Consider the following 17,071-nt stretch of genomic DNA (forward strand, 5'->3'; position numbering starts at 1 on the left):
TAGACAGGTAAACAGAAAATGGGTTATATCTAATGTCTATGTAAAGTTAAAAGTACCTTACACCAACAAATGCTTCTAAATTCAATGGGCTTGTTTATTATTATCTATGTAATTTCTACTCCTGTGGATGTACATGGTTTTTCTTAGAGTTATTTCAATGATTTGTGTTTCAGCAGTGGTAAGCGACTTAAAAGAGATACGTCTTGATGAATATCGATCAGATAAATATTTTAAAAGGTACAGATTAGTAGAGAAGGCAAGCATCACATGCAATTCATCTATTATGACAAACTAAGAAGCATTTTAAAATATCTTTGATCTCCAGGAAAAAATGTCCCACACTAAGGTATTGATTTTTTGATAATTCTTTCAAGCTGGACTCTGTGCATTTTTGCTGCAGAGACAGGGATACTGTGGCATTGCTCCAAATCACTGAGAAACTTTCTTTTTAATGTCAGGATGATAGACTACTTAAGATGGTTAATCAAATTATTAGTTGGAATTTTTCAGCTGGTTGATATTTTCAAACTTAAACAAACAGCAATTTTTTTTTCTGGGAAAAAAAGCTGGTTTGCTGAAAATTCCCAAAATCATCATGGTTGATGAGGTATTTTGCTTGTGTAAAAGCTGTGTCGCAGTCATTGTGTAATGTTTATGTTTTTCACTCCACCAAAAGAAGTCAAATTGCAGCATTACTGATTTCAAGAGACGGGAAGGGCTTACGGGTGCTGTGTAGGGACACAGAGACAAAGACATTCCTATGATACTTTTGGGGGAGCAATAGGATTTCTGCGTGGATTGCTTCTGCCCAGCACAATAACTAACATTTGCTGCTCTCCTCTGTGTAGACAATCTTACTCCCAGGTGCTTAAAGAGATGGCATGTTAGGATTTTGGAATTGAGGCAATCTTTCAGACAGACTTTGAACTATACAGGGATGGCCACACTTGTTTTCCAAATGAAGAATGAGGAAAAAATTTAAGTCTGTAATCTTGAGAGAAACATGGAATAATTTGAATATATAGCCTAAAATTCATAGGAAGAAAATGAGGTTGGCACCTGCCATCCACCTGCCTGAAGCAGTTGTCCTGGTTCCGGCTGGGATAGAGTTAATTTTCTTCCTAGTAGCTGGCACAGTGCTGTGGTTTGGGTTTAGTATGAGAATAATGTTGATAACACACCGATGTTTTAGTTGTTGCTAAGTAGCGCTTACGCTAGTCAAGGACTTTTCAGCTTCCCATGCCCTGCCAGTGGGAAGCTGGGAAGGGGGCACAGCCAGGACAGCTGACCCAAACTGGCCAAAGGGATATTCCATACCATGTGACGTCATGCTCAGTACATGAACCGGGGGGAGTTGGCCGGGGGGCAGTGACCGCTGCTCGGGGACTGGCTGGGCATCGGTCGGCGGGTGGTGAGCAATTGCATTGTGCATCACTTGCTTTGTATATTCTTTTATCATTATTAGTATTATTATTTTTTTTCTCTTCCTTTTTGGTCCTATTAAACTGTCTTTATCTCAACCCACAAATTTTACTCTTTTTTCCGATTCTCTCCCCCATCCCCCTGGGGAGGTGGGGGAGTGAGCGAACGGCTGTGTGGTGTTTATCTGCCTGCCGGGTTAAACCACAACAGCAGTGCAATCCAAGTCCAGCTGGGGCATCTTTTTCAAGTGGTGGGCAAGTTGCTGTGAGCAGTTCCAGGAAAAATACCAGGAAACTTTGGTGATATCATTGTGCCACACTTGAAAGATGAAGAAGCCTAGTATGGAGCTAGGGGGACAGAGAAAGGCAGCTGACACTGTTCAATATTGTTCAAGAAAATCACAGTTTGGTCTAAATAACACTGTAATCATAGTTTAAGTCACCTGCAAAATAACAATAGCATTTTGTTCCTTATGGTTTAAAAATGAACTTAATTGATACTTAAAGAAGATAGAAAAAGTATAGAGAGAGACGCCATAAATAGCAACCAAAACCTGTTAAAGATTATTGAAGGAAGAGAGGAAAAAAGGAAATGGGGTTTGTATGGTTTATGGCAATTTTTCTTGTAAGATTGGAATTCATCATGGGTTTCAGTAGAGCTGAAGTCAGCGTACTGTCTAGTCCGTATTGTACGCAGGCTACATAAAACTTTGCGTAATAGATCCCTCATTTTTCTTAGACATGGTCTAATAGTTTCTTCCTCCTACATCTCTCTTGAAATATTCCTTTAGTAAATCACATTTTTGTTAAACAAGAACAAGCAACCTGATGGATATTTCACTTGTATTTTGGAGAGAATAGTATTAATTTCACTAGTGACAACATAACAATTTGCTCTTATAAAAACACTTTTCATCTATGCATCCCATGCTCTTCAAAGTGGGATTATTATTCTAATCCCTGGTTAAGGCTGGTGAAGCTGAATCACTGTGTAGTTATGGCTTTATCCAAGGATGTGCAGCAAGTAAGTGACAGATCTGGGAATAACAATTCTGAAATGAGCTCTGTTAATTGGGTTAATAACAACAGTAGCAGCAACAGTAGCAAGACATCTTGGAAGTCGAGGATGAGAGATGAAATCTCTAATTGGAAATCTCTCTGTTAACGCATCAGGTTGGGTTATGACTTCGTCACAAGGAAAGTGTGTTGGGGATAAGATAGAGTGATGATTCACTGGTGAAATCAAGCCCTTCAGAACAATAGCCTTGTTACTTGCTAAGTAACCCAGCAACCTTTTAGCTACTAGTCTTTCCAAATTATACAGTTTTCTTCTAATGATCACATTTTTTTGAGTGGGTTTGTCTGCTGCAGCTGAAGATGCCTGGAAGTTACAATACATGCAAGTCAGAGCAGTGGCCATAGGTTGCACCCGAGACAGCTGAGAGAGATTTGTCATCAGCAATGGGGGTCTGAAGTCTTGGCACACTGATTGTCCTCTGGAGATACCTCGTTCTCTCCACTGACCGCGCAATAAGAGTGACAGATTTTGCCATAGTTATCTAGCCTTTTGAAAACCAAAAGTCAGGAGAGATGATTGTTTCAGGCAAATAGTATTTCCTAGGCGCTTTTCAAATTCAAAGCTTTTTAGCATTTATGTTTCATTGTCAAACTGTTTCAGTTTATGAACTAGAAGATATTAGTGGAAATTCTGATCTCTTAAAAATTTTGACTGGATGAGGACTGCAATATAAGTTCAAAAGTAAAAAAAAGCTAATGTAAATCAAGGCAGCTAGAGGTGATGTGGCAGACTACAACAGATGTGAATTCTATGAGTAATATGCGGATAAGAACCTTTTCATTGATTAAAAAGATGACAGATTACGTTTAGTGCTGCAACCGTTCATTAAATGTTTCTTGACTTTGCAGCATTCATATTTAGGAGTTAGATGTCTTGAGAGCTCCAGAAGAAAGTCTGTTTCAGATGTTTCCCAAATCACCTGCACATGCAAGGAGAGCTCTGGTGGCTGCCATCCTTATTAAACCTGTGTATGCCCCTTTTGTAAATAACACCCAATTCTGAGGTAGTTTATTGCCTTTTAGGTCACTTTCAAAATTCAGGTGTGCCGGGAGGTGACGGAGGGGACAGGAATGCTTCATGGAGTTAGGTTTAAGGCAAGAAGAGACAACTAAGTAGTGTAACTGGACTCTGCATAATGCAGGCCATGGGATTTCATGTAGTTAATTGTGTGTTGAGCCCTAGCTTAGAGAGTGTCTTCCAGCAACAAGCTTTCATTTGGCAACACCAAGAAATGCAATATATACCAATATTCTCGGTAGCTTGTTCTCTGAGTTATTGAACCCTTATTACTAATAAGGTACTCAGTAAACAGTAATACAGGACTCCAGCTCTAAAACAGATCTTAAGTAATTGTTTTTTTTTCTTAAAGAGACTTAAAATCATGCTTTTGACTAGCACTGCTAATTATTTTTACTACAAGTAATTTCTAAAAGTACTGAGCAAGAGCAATTAGGGGAAATTTTTGGTTTGTGTATTTAAGTGTGCTTATTTCTTTCTTTGCCAGCCTTTAGTTTATCTTGGATTTTTTGTTTCTTCTCTATAGTGAATTCTCTGTGTTGTTCATGTGGATGTTTTGAAACCAGAAAGGGAAAAACATTTTTTAAATTAGGAAAATGTTATTACAGAAGTACAAAAAATTGGCAGAGAGATTCAGAGAAGATATTCCATCTGCCACTAGTTTTAATTAAATCAAAACCCCAGAACAGAAACAAACGTGCACAAAACCAGAATTCAGTGACAGTATCCTATTAGCTGACTTGTATATTCAGAGAAGTTATTTTCATCAGAAAATTAAAATGACCCCCAAATATTTTTGTTCCCTATTCTCCAGTATGTGTTGTATTATTTTATGAAACAGAAGATTTTGAAGTAAACAAATAACCCTTTTCTGAACCACAGTATTCTTGTTTGTTTATGTTTTGAATGTCTGCGTATTGTATTATGTAGCCCTCGAGCCATTCAAGTTAGTTTTAAAATCCTGGTTAGCCTTTTTACCATTGATTTTTGAGAAGTTTCTGTTTCCCTAGAACATAATTTTTGAATGGTTGTTTAAATGATGAAGTGAAACATATTGGCACTATGTTCGGTGGCACCAAATAGTTATTAACAAAGAAAGTTCTGTGTGAGTGAGTTACGAGCGTAACGAGCAGGTTAATAAAAGCTCTCTCTAGACTGACCAGCAGTTCAGTATCTTAAGACTGTGCTAAGATGTCCACTGATGTCAGTATCAATTAGAGCGGGTAATAAATTAATGGGTATTATAAGTTGCGAGGAGAGGAAAACAAAATGTGTGTTGTTATCTGGCATCATCTGGATAGGAAATGAAAGCTGATGGGTGTCAGAACAGTTCTCGCACTTGGAAAGCATTTAGGAAATTTATTAACTATGCACATCCCACAGTCATTTCAGGATCTACCATTTTTAATGCCTTCTGTATGCAATTCATCACCATCATTGTCAGCATGCTTTCTTTTCTTCCCTTTTTCTTTTCTACTTCCACGTATGCATACACAGAAACACATATATTATTTTTATTTCCCATAAATAATAGTAATCCAGACAAAAAAAATCTGTGGTTGCTCTTCGTGTATGGGAAATACAGTGAAAACTGTGTTGAGCGTTCAGAATGTAAGTATTTTTTTTCCTGTTCATAACTTGACAGCTAGAAACAGATTCTGTGATACCTCTGCAAAACCTTAGTAAAGGTTTAGTCACCTTTTTAAGAAAACAGTCTATAAGTGCATTCATGTTGTGTAGATGCATATGCTGAGAATTCTGAATTTTTCTCTTTCTTGTCAATCACAGAGTATGCTATGCTGGAGACACAAGCAATAGAGTACTAGTTTCCCCAGGAGAACACATCCTGTATCTGCGATGATGGAGGGACCCCTCAACATTTCAGTCACCTCCTTATATACACACCTTAACCTATAGGGATAAGTGATAGGATTTGTTGTAAACATACTTCTGTTCCCCTGCTTAGATTCACCTGCATTCAACACCTTACACCATCAGGCTTAAAGAATATATGAACCACAGTGTTCAACCTCCAGAAACAAGATAGTGTAACAACTCTCCCATTTGTTGGGATGCTGTTGGTTTGAGTCTGGTGCTGTCTTCAGACTGGCTGGCTACAGCAGATAACATGAAGCAATGCCACCTGCTACGTTAGTGTGTCCTGAGGTCAACCTCTTTGCCTTAGATGTAAACAAGATGTGCCACTGCTTCTGGACTAGGTCTGTTTTCATGTCCTTTCTTGGGAGACATCCTCGTACTATGGTTGAGAGATGCATGTGCAATTTCCCCATGTTTCTCCTTTTCCTGAGAACGTTATATGAGGTAAGACTGTATATGTTAATACTAGTTCTGGTGGCCTCCATGTGGACCATACTGCTGGTACCACAACCTGCTTAGTCCGCAATTAAGGACACCCAGACCTTACCTTTACTTCCAGACCTGTCACCACAGCCTTGGGGAATTTGAGTCATCTCAGGCCTTGTGTCTCACTGGTCAGTGGCTGGATGACTGCCATCCATTGAGGGTGCATGTTTGTTCCTGTTCTGGTCAATATTAAGGGGTGCACCAAGCTGTTGAGAACTGTGCTGTTAGGTCTTCCTTTTCTATTGCTTTGGCCCACCTACCAAAAAGGAAGGGTTATCCACTAGTTTATTAAGATTCGCTTGACTGTCACATGCTAGCTGAAGACTTTTTTCTTCTCACCACTCATAACAATCACATTTTTGAAGAATTTGTTGGGGCTTTGCTGTGCATCAGGAAATCCAGTTCGCGGTGGGACTTGGACCTATTATTTTTTGTGCTTGTGTAAAATCAGTTTTCGAGTCCATGGCAATCTACTGTCTGTTGCATATATCCAGGAAGGTGTCAATCCTGAGGTGAATTCTGCTGTCCTAAGAATAGCCGTAGAGAGAGAGGTGAATGGCAGATCAATACCATGAAAAACCTAGCAATCTTAATATACCTTTAGAAGTATAATTTTAAGAAAAAGGTGGTTTGAATAATTTTCTGCGGTGTATTTACACTAACATATGTCTAGCACAGCTGGAAAAAAATATATTTCTGAGTTGTACTATCAAGATAAAAGCATGAATTTTGTTTTTTTGTATTTAACTCGTTCCCTTGTGCTTTCAGTTTATCAAATTATTCAGTAATATTTGAAGAGCTGAAGAACACTATACCTGAATAAAATGTAGACCATCAGCAACATAAATATACCTGATACATGAGGAAAGAGAAAAGATGCACCTTTTCATAAGGTTAGCAAAATGAAAAGATGACCTTACAGCCATTTAGAATTTCATAAGGTACCAGTGAAGTTTCTAAGTTCTGGCAAGTTGATTAGTGTTAGTTAGTGAGAAAAGCCTCTGGAGGGTACTTTGGAAAAAGGAATTACAAGATTTTGCAGTCACAAAATTAAAAGCCACTTCCCTGAAAGATGCTGAGATTTAATTTAGAATTTGAACATTTGAGATATGCACTAATGACCCCTGCTCCCCATACGTTGAGACAGGGTAATGAACAGAATTGTAAATTAAATGCCAAATGATTATGGATGAAATCATAGTGAACAGAAGGCGCATGTCAATTGTGACCTAAGACTTATGTAGAACTCTGAGACTCAGCTTAGATCCTTGTCTACTGTCATGGATGGGCCTCTGCTGTTCTGGGGGCATTGTGGTGAGTTGTATGAGCCAACTGGCCGCTTGATTTTATTTTCTTTGAGGAAAATGAATAGATTGTAGGCTAACGTAAGCAAGAATATTCATACACATAGTGATCTAATGACACCAAGACACAAGAAAAGGCTGAGAAATAGCACTATATTTCCTTGAGATTCCTATTAAAGGATTTAATGGTGAAAATGAGAAAACTACTCACGAATCTCAAGTTAGTTTCAAACAGACATAAAAATTCAAAACCCATATCCTTTAGAAAAAGACTTTTAATATAGGTCTTGTTATTAATTGAGCTGATGTTCAACAAAGGTGTTTTAATATTAAAAAAACCTCTATTCATGTTATCTGAATCACTGACCCATATGGAATTTAAATTAGTTAATTTCACAGATTTTAATAAAGAAAAATTGACTCTGCATTTGTGAGTCTTTCAGGAATATGTAGCTTATTCATAATAATATAGCGATCTGAGCTGGTGTATCTCAACCATGATGAGAGCAATGAAGGGTGGCATTCATCTAATAATGAAAAAAGCTCTTCATTTTTTGATTGGCTGAGAAGGTCCAAAAGGTCCAAAATTGTTCTTCCAGAAGGAAGAACAATTAACTCCAGAAAAGTTTTGTACACCTGTTCAGGGATAACAGCATATGTTAAAGATAAAGCAAATCCCACTGGATCATACTGACTAAAACTTTCACCTGATTTGAGTGCCCCGCCGGTGAATAGAGTGGCTGATTTGTTATTTGAATCCTTTGCAAATGGTCCTATACTTCTGAGGAATTCTTTGGCAGATACAAGGTCATGTATAAAGTCATGGTTACAGTTATTCTCCTGGGATAGGTCCTGCTTGCAATTTTTTATATGTATTTATGGAAATCCATAAAGGATGTGAGGGGATCCTGTGAAGTCTAATGTTCACAGGACGCTGAAAGAAGTGCCATTAGATGACTTGGTACTGATTCAGTGTTAAAAGACTTCAGTGATAGACTTCAACTCTTACAAAGACATCGGGCCTTTAGCATAACCCAGAGAGTTCAACAGGTCTCACCCCACGTACAGTACATGGTTATCATCCTTGTCCCCTTGTTTTGCAGTCTGTCCTTCCTGACCAAGCTGTATATCTTTTTATATTAATAAAAAGTAATTCTAGTTCAGCCATTTGAATTATGCCATGAATCTCTTGTACAGCAACTCAATCCTGGTTTTGGCCATATGTAAGGAATTTTAGGTCCTGTTTATTTCCTGTGTTTTTTGCATTCATGTATAGGCTTGTACTGAATGACTATATAGATTCATGTGTACCTTTTTCTTTCTGTCTCTTTTGACCCTATTCTGAGTATCTCTGAATTTCCTGTTTTTAGGCTATGATTCCTAACAGAATCACCATTTCATCATTTGTAGGATAGGGTTAGTGATGCTGACCTCTGTGTGAAAAGCTTTGTATTCTCCTGTTTAAAAATGCCATGCAAGAGCAAGGCATTATTATTTACAAATTTAACTCCTGGCAGCACTGAGTGGTACCACCAGAATGCTGAAAGACCTGTAAATCTGTTGTCCATTCCAGTACATTTTCAGGGGCTAAAACAAGCAAAGAAAAGCAGCAGACTGTTAAGACAGGAAAACTAGAGGCAGGCTGGGGTGGCAAATACAATTCTCTTTCTTACTTAAAACAAGAGGGCATCTTGTGTCTGAGGAAGTTGATGTAAAGTAGGCCTGGGGGAATCAAGTAGTGAAACAGTAGACGCAGACAGCAATAAGACACTCTTTGGAACAACAACAAAACAGATGGTTCAATGCCCCTCTGTCCACTCCAGAGAATACACAATTACTTACAGGACAAAGTCCATCTGGTCCTATAATAAGCTGAGAATTCATCATGACTAAAGCTGCAGTGGGCTTTTTGCCAGCTGTTTAAATTAACTTGATCAATCCCCTCTATAAACTTATCTAAAAAAAAATCCCATCCTCTCCACCCTTTAACCTGCTGTAACAGGTTCACCTCTTGCCTTGTGATCAGAAAAACAGAAGAAACCAGTGCCACTTGTTAACTTTGGGAAGGATGGCCTGTACCTATTGGAAACTGCTGCAAGTGAAGTGAGCAGTCACAAAATTTTGGAGGCCATCCTGTTAATTTGTTTGTAATTCTGGCACTGTGACTGATTGTCTGAGGTCAGACAGATAAAGGAGATAGCGTGTAAAGGTGTATAAAAGAATATCTCATTATGATTTTCAAGACACTAAGTCAAGGACTTGTACTGCACTCAAATGGAGCAGGTGATTGTGCTATAAACAGGAGCTTGTAGAGGGAGAAGGAGAAAGAGGTATAGTCATACTGGGATAGACTGCAGGTTTGGGGAAGTGTGGAACAGCAGTGGTATTTTTTGATATTCAGGGTCCATTAAGTCACTGCTTTCTGCCTTCTGTAGTCACTCACATCTGAACAACAATATTGACACAAAGGTCTCTCAACTCAGGGTGCGAGCTAACTTGCTGCACAAGTGTAAAGGCTATGCGAGGCATGTGTTTGTGTTAAATTAGGCCCTGGGTGTTGAGATGGTGAGACTGAGGTAGGATGCAGAGCAAGAGCAAAAGGTGTTTGAATTCAAGATGCAATCTCCTGGAAGTATCCTTGGAAAATATCCTAAGCACTTATTTCTGAAGTTCTTTCATGCTCATCGGGTCGCTTTGGAGGAGCCTCTGGGTCAAGTAATATATACAGTTAATTCCTTACTAAATTGTATCCTTTGTGCACATTATTGCCATTTTCAGCATTGATTTGGTTTTATCTTTTGTAAGGGCCCAGCTGGTTTCAGTATGCAGTTGGTTTACAGAAACCCATTCAACCTTTTTAGCCATTTACTTTAACTATCAAAGAGGCATGATTGCTACCTGTAGGTGACAAAAGGAGAGGAGTGGAATGGAATGATATATGTGATTATAAAACTCAGCTGTCTGTATATGAAACAAACACTGCCCTAAGGATAAAGCAAGAGCCTTCTTCCTCAGTCAGGCATCCAGTCCTGTGAAATTAATGCTTCCTCTAAATAACTTTCTAATTCAACCTATGTAGCATTTCCATACCTGTGCTGCAGCTAAGTTTCCAGTAACCAGCTGCCAAAGAAAAATGTATAGGCATTGCAATATGTTTTCAGAGTCTGGAATAGCTTTCAGGCTGTCACTGGCTCAATTTCAGGTTTTTTGACAGTCTATAATCTGTCCTTCTTGAAACAATTGACAATTTTGCAGGCAGGAGCTGTGCAAATAGCCTGAAAAATGGACAGCTATTATTTTAAAAATATTATTAAAAATGAAAAAAATAAAACTAAAAAGTGCAGGTGTTCTTATTTTGAGCACTATTCTTCAGAGTAATGAATATTATTTTAGTAATACTACCTGGTGGTAGAATTCTAAGTAAGGACTGTAAATTCTGACTAGTGTAACATTTGCTAAGAGAGGAACATACACCATTTATCTTATGGGAATATAAAGTGAGTTGGTATGCTAGATGACGCAAAAAAAGGAAATAAAATTAAGCATCTAAACCTCACATTAACTTAGTCACAGTGCACTTGTAACATCTAGCTGCTTTAGTAATAATGAAAGATACTACTGCGTGGGAATTCGACACTGCTACCAGAAAGTCCTCGTCTCGGTAGTTTTGCATTTTTAATCATTGTGACCGGGAGAGTAACCTGAAAACTTCTCACTGATTCTATTTTTTTTTTCTTTTAAAATATGTAGCATATCAATTTTCTTTTTAAAAGGTATAATTTTGTTTTGCAGTTAAAATGGAAAAAAAAAAGAAATGTAAAGTTAAAATCCCCATTAAGAAGTTCAGCTTGTTTATGAACATCTTTTCTTGTTAAATGCAGACCTTAATACATTAATATGTACATGTACTTAATTTAAATCCTGTTAAATTCTTTGTAGCTTTCAGTGCAGAAAAAAAAAAATGTCTTCAAAGTTGGCCTTTGGGTTTGTGTGCAGACAAATGTGAGTGGGCTGAACAGTTAGATCAGTCCAAGGACAGGTCTTGGATATAGTATGGAGTAGGTCTGGGTGACTGAGAACACATGCTACTATACCGAGGGGTCTTAAAGGAATGTATAACTGTTTAGGACCACCTATGCTATAGGTAAACCCTGCTGTCTCTTTGTTGTAACTGGGGAGCAGTTGCCAGAGCAGAACAGGTGCTGTTCCACCACAGAGAAGAGTTGGAAACTCCACAGAGGAGTGGAAAAATTTGTGATATTTTTGAGATGTTGATTTAGCATTTTCTTCTAAAATATTGAGTAGAAATACCACAGTAATTTTTTTTTGATTTGTCTGTTTTCCATTTTCTACCCCAGAAAGTTAAGCAACAAAACTACATCTTGGTGAGGGAAAAAAAAAAGGACATTTGTCTCTTTCCTATTTTAATTTTCTAGTAGTAGTATTTTTTTGTAGCAATGCAGTATTTTAGGGTATGTCACACAACAGCGAGTGCACACATCTGAGCAAGTCCGAGTGTTAACTTTGCTGGCTTGGGTGCTTGTAGTTGAGCTGTGGCATTGTGGCTGGCTTACCAGGTTCTGGTGTGGTTCTTGCAACTCCGTGTGTGCGTGCATATCAGTGTGTGTGTCACTGGTGTGCTTTGTTGCTGAGACCATTGTGTGTCCACAACATGCCCCTTCCAGCCTCTGCTTACACAGAAGTCGTTACGTGTCACTGAAGCACAGATATGCCCTCAGCTTTCCTCTGCTTCAGCACTTCAAATGTACACGTTCTCAGCATGTCTTAAGGGAGATGATAATTCCCCCTGCGGAGATTGTGTATGGGCATGTACACCATCCTACACCCCCAAGCAAACCAAGGTAGTGGGACCAACACGTGATTTAAGCATGTTGTACACGGAGATGAATTTTATCCCATTAAGACCCAGGTATACCTGAGAGATTCAATGATGCATAAGCTTTTTATGGGCTGCTAGCATACAACAGAATTTTATCTGAAATGACTACTGTGCAAACATCCCCAAATCCAACCCTAATGACTGTGGAAGGTATTAACCTCTATCAGGACTGTACATGACACCTCAGCATCCTCTGTGTTTACAGTTTGTAGTGAGTGCTTCATTAAGATTTCTGTGTATGCTTGCTATTGCTGCAACACAGCAGAGACAGATTAGGATAATATAAAATGTTTATAAATCACATTTAGGAATTAAAACAGTGGGCACAAAATGACTGCCTTCAGGTTGGAGAAAATAAGATTTCAAAGCAATTATACTAAGTTCAATATATCTGGTCTTTTGTGGCTTTATGGCTTCAATTCAAAACGAGACACTTTTGTATGTAGCTATGATGGGAAAGCAATTGCCATATTGGGCAACTGGAATAATAGTTTATCTTTTCTCTTAATTCTTTCCTCTGAGGTCACATTACTTGTTTGGCTTACCTTTGCTCCACAATGTTAAAAATTAAATATACTACTTTTTTTTGAATTTGGTGAATTTGAGGAAGGTCTTAAGATGCTTTTTATTTGGTACATATGTTATTCTGTGTCCTTAGTGTGTTATTCTTGGCAGACTTTTAAAGAGCTGACATAAGCACCTTTAGCAAGTTCCTATTTTCACTGGTTCAAGCTTACAGTCATCAAAGTCTTTTGTAGCACCTCCACATCACTTAAAGCTCCATAAATTTTTAAAACTATCATTCTTATTTGAACATGGGGAGGAGGCAACACAAAAATGATAATATACTGTCATTAAAATTTCATTTAAGCTCTATGTCATTGTTATTTAGCTAATTTCATGATGCATAATAATATGCATCAGATGAGATGTAAGAACTGATCTTCTGCTGGAAGTGTGCAGTCTTGGCTGCTGTTGGCTAAATGGGTGAGAGAATCTTTACATTGCACTGAAGTTGCTGTTCCACCTTGTTACTGAAGTAAGGACTTAGATAAGTATTTAGATGAGGCTATTTTCCTTGACCATGGTCAACCTAGCTGGAAGGTAAAAAGAAACTGTTTGCATGACGTCCTTCTGTTTTGGAATAATAGAGAGTATTACCTGCATAAAAACCCTGCTTTGTTCATAGCCTTTGGCTGTCACGACTACAAAGGCACTGCTGTCACAGTTACTGAAAAGTTTTAAGCACCTGCCTCCTGCAATTTTCAGATTGCTCTGAATGGCTAGGATTGCTCAGATGACTAGGATATCACATTTCTGAAGTGCTCAAGTAACACAGGATTTTGACAAGTCTCAATTTTCCCTTAATTTCTATGGGAATTTCCTGCTACTGTGGATTTGAAGTAGCTCAAGTGCCATCTCTGGGAAAACAAGCAAACGAAGAAAAAAACCCAGACAAGATTTTGGATACTCAAGGCCTTTTTTCTTCAAGTCTGAGTCAAAATGTGGATCTGTATGTGACAAGCACACCAAGACATGCAGGCATACTGGAAAAGAGCAGCGAATAGTGTCATGCAACACTCAACAGCTGATACATTGTCTAGCTGTATAAACCAGGAGTAAATCCTGCTGCAGAGACAGGGCAGGAGGAGTGTGCATAATTTTTCTGTAGCTGTTGTGTGCATAACAATGCAAAACCAATGTTCTTTTATGAGACAAGTGATTTTAATGTATCTTCTAAAACCTAAATAATGGGCTCTGTACAGATAGTGTTCCCAAGACACACAGCTTTTGAAGATTTGTTCCCTTTCCTTGACTTCGACAGTTTCATAGCAACTGAGAAAGGTGCTTCTATTGTATGAAGCATGCAAGGGATTAATTTAAAATACAGGTCATGTTTAGTGTACAGACTTGAGTTAGAAATGTTCTTTTATAGTTTTGAGAAGGGAAATGGGATTAGTCTTGGCCATAACTGCTGTCATATACTGAAGATGCTTCTGACTACATGTAGTCTGAGCACATTTCCAGTTCTGGTGAGAATAATGTTATCAATTGCTAGGTCTGCATACTAAGACAGACAGACGTTGTTCAAGATAAACTATAAAGAACTTAATTTAGATGTTCATGCTGATGCTAATGTAAAGGAGGGGGTAATACAAGCCCAGGACCTACTAATATAATAAATATACTAATGAAGATAAATATTCCATGAAAGCCAATCAGTCAGTCTGAAGACACCCCATGGCTGTTAGGTGTCTGGCTTTTGCATCATTAATTATTTGGCTGAGAAGGAATCAAATAATCCAGGACACCAAGAATATGGTTATTTTTGTCACTCTTGTTCTTCTCTCCATTAAGTTAACACTATTGTAGGGAAAGAACAGAGCTCTAATAGGATTTAAAGGCAACATAAAAGTGTATCAGAATTTTCAGTGGCCCTTGGAGAGAAACAAAACCAATATTTTTGGTGTTCCTGTGAATGACGTAAATGAAACCAGGCACTAAGCACAAGTGTTACATGCAAAAATGTGCTCTAAGACACTGAGAAATTGATAAGCAGATTGTTTACATCTGGGCTGTGTCTTGGGAAGGCCTTAATCAAATCACCTCAGATTTGCATTGCAGACTCACTCTGTCTCTGGTAGCATCAGAATTTTCTGGCCTATTAACTCCACACATGCAGTTCGTGGCAGCAGAAAAGCAGTGTGAGCGGTGTGGCAGACAGCTGCTCCGGCACACAGTCTGTCACTGTTTGGCGTTCTGCAGTATAATGCAGAACAGGCTTGTCATCAACTGCTAAGAGTCCTTCACCCCACCCTCTTGATCTCTTTCTGCCTCTACTTGGTGGGGTCACACAACAGATCAGAGTAGTTCATTCTTCCAGACGTTTGTCGCTGTACCAACACATAGGCCAGTTGTGTTAGTGGTTGCTACGAAATGGAGACCTGTCCCTCAGGAGCTTGTCTGAGATTGCTCATTTCACAGAGGTTATAAAAGTTAATACATACTTGATAAGCACTTGATATGAGATGATGAGACATGAAGAAAAACCCTGCATCACCTTAACACAACCTTCACCCAATGAGTTCTGTCTTGTTTTCATAATAGAGACTATGGGAGGCACATCCCACACCTGCTGCGTGTTGCTGCAAATCGATTTAATACTGTTCCTGTCCCTTGCTTATCTCAGTGATCACAAACAGTTTTTGCAAATGTCAGTTCCAATTTGCTTTCATCCAGAATGGTGATTATTTTATTAAATGATTGTGCCTACATCTTTCCTAATTCTAATATGTTTTTTGAAGATCAAACACAAATGACCAGGGGTTCAGAAAATACAGAACATTAGAGGGAAGCTGAAGCTGTTCCCTGATGCTCTATTAGCATGTAACTACAGGGTATAGTGATTTCTAGAAGCGTTTGCTATCTCTTGGCCTTCATTTCTCCTTGCTATTTTGCACTCCATAGAAAGGGCAGGATTTTAACTTGGTGTAAAACCATGTAGATGATATGTGGTGGGCAACAGCCTTGATGACCTGATCTCGCATTACACAGTGAAACATCAAGAGCTTGTCAAGGAGGGCACAAGTGTCTAAGTGACTTAGTTTTCAAACAAAAAGTATACCATTCTGGATGGTAACGATGTAGCTACTGCATTAAGTACAGCACTTATGTTTTTAGCCATCCGTCTGAGCATTTTGCATAGATTTTAGCCCAATAAGTCTCCACAGGTCAGTTGTCCTGAGTGTATCTGGTGGACTTTGAACAATGAATAATTGAATATGATTTTTTTAATGTTTAACTTAGTCTTATAAGATGTGTCAAAGGAAGCATAGGCTATAATTTCTTCCTAATACAAAAAAATATTGATCCATTACTGTCTATGCTATTATTAATATTTGCAAGGGACTTAGACTCTTAGTATCCCTCAAAAGCTGCTAAGAACATCATTACTGGAACACTTATGGTCTTTTAATCTTTTTTACTAAATGGCTTGGTTAATTGCAGCATACTCAGTGGGATGGGTCAAGGCATTATTTCAGTGGTATATGGTATTTGCATGGGAATCTTTACTCCTTTAGTGCTTTTAAGTGCTTCAGAGGAATGTTTCTATAAAAGCGAGAGTTCCTAAAAAGCAATATTCTTCCCTGCCTCCCCTTTCCTTCCCTCCCTTTTTTTCTCTCTCTCTCCCCTGTGTATGTGCGTGTACATTTTAGGTGAACAGTTAACCTGTCTGTGTTTGAAAAGCTTTCAAAAATCACTCTCGTTAGGACTGATTTTTGCCTCTTGGTTTAAGGAGCAATAGCAAAATCAGAAGGCTTATCCTGACAGTGGATGATGCACTAGGACATGGGATGCAGAAATCTGGATTTTAAACACATCAATACATGTCAAAACATATATTAGTAAATTCTCAAGCTATAACCAAAGGCATTTTTTTCCTGCAATACAGACCAAATTTAGAGCCTGTAAGGAACAAAATTTTTAAAAATGTTGGGTTTTTTTTGCGTGGTAGTCATTAAATGAATGCATGGAAAGTAATTTGAAGTCTTCACGTAGAAACATCTATTCAAAGAGAATAGATATCCATCAAAAATAAACGGAACCTATAAATTCTGAGACAAATGTTTTGATCATGTCTTACTGAAAATGGATGCAGAATGTCTATCTATCTGCTTTCCAGGATTTGTACAATCACATATGCACAGAAGAAAGCCTCTTGAATCTTTCTCAACCTTTTCTCAGCCTGGAAATTCTTGAGAACCAGGTTTGACTACCTGGGAAGAGCAGGCATACAGAGCTAGCTATAAAAACATTCATCCTCATTCTCTGCTGTACACACAGTTGTTGTGGCTCAGGTGTGTATTATTTTGTTTGTTGTCTAGCCCACAGCCTTACTGCTAATTCTGCTGACAGAGATCCTTTTGTTGTTTCTAGAATTCAGTCTGGGAGTGTCTTTCCAGAACCACATGGGTGTAGTTTCTTG

The sequence above is a fragment of the Aptenodytes patagonicus genome, chromosome 3 (assembly GCF_965638725.1).
Source record: "Aptenodytes patagonicus chromosome 3, bAptPat1.pri.cur, whole genome shotgun sequence".
NCBI classification, from domain to species: domain Eukaryota; kingdom Metazoa; phylum Chordata; class Aves; order Sphenisciformes; family Spheniscidae; genus Aptenodytes; species Aptenodytes patagonicus.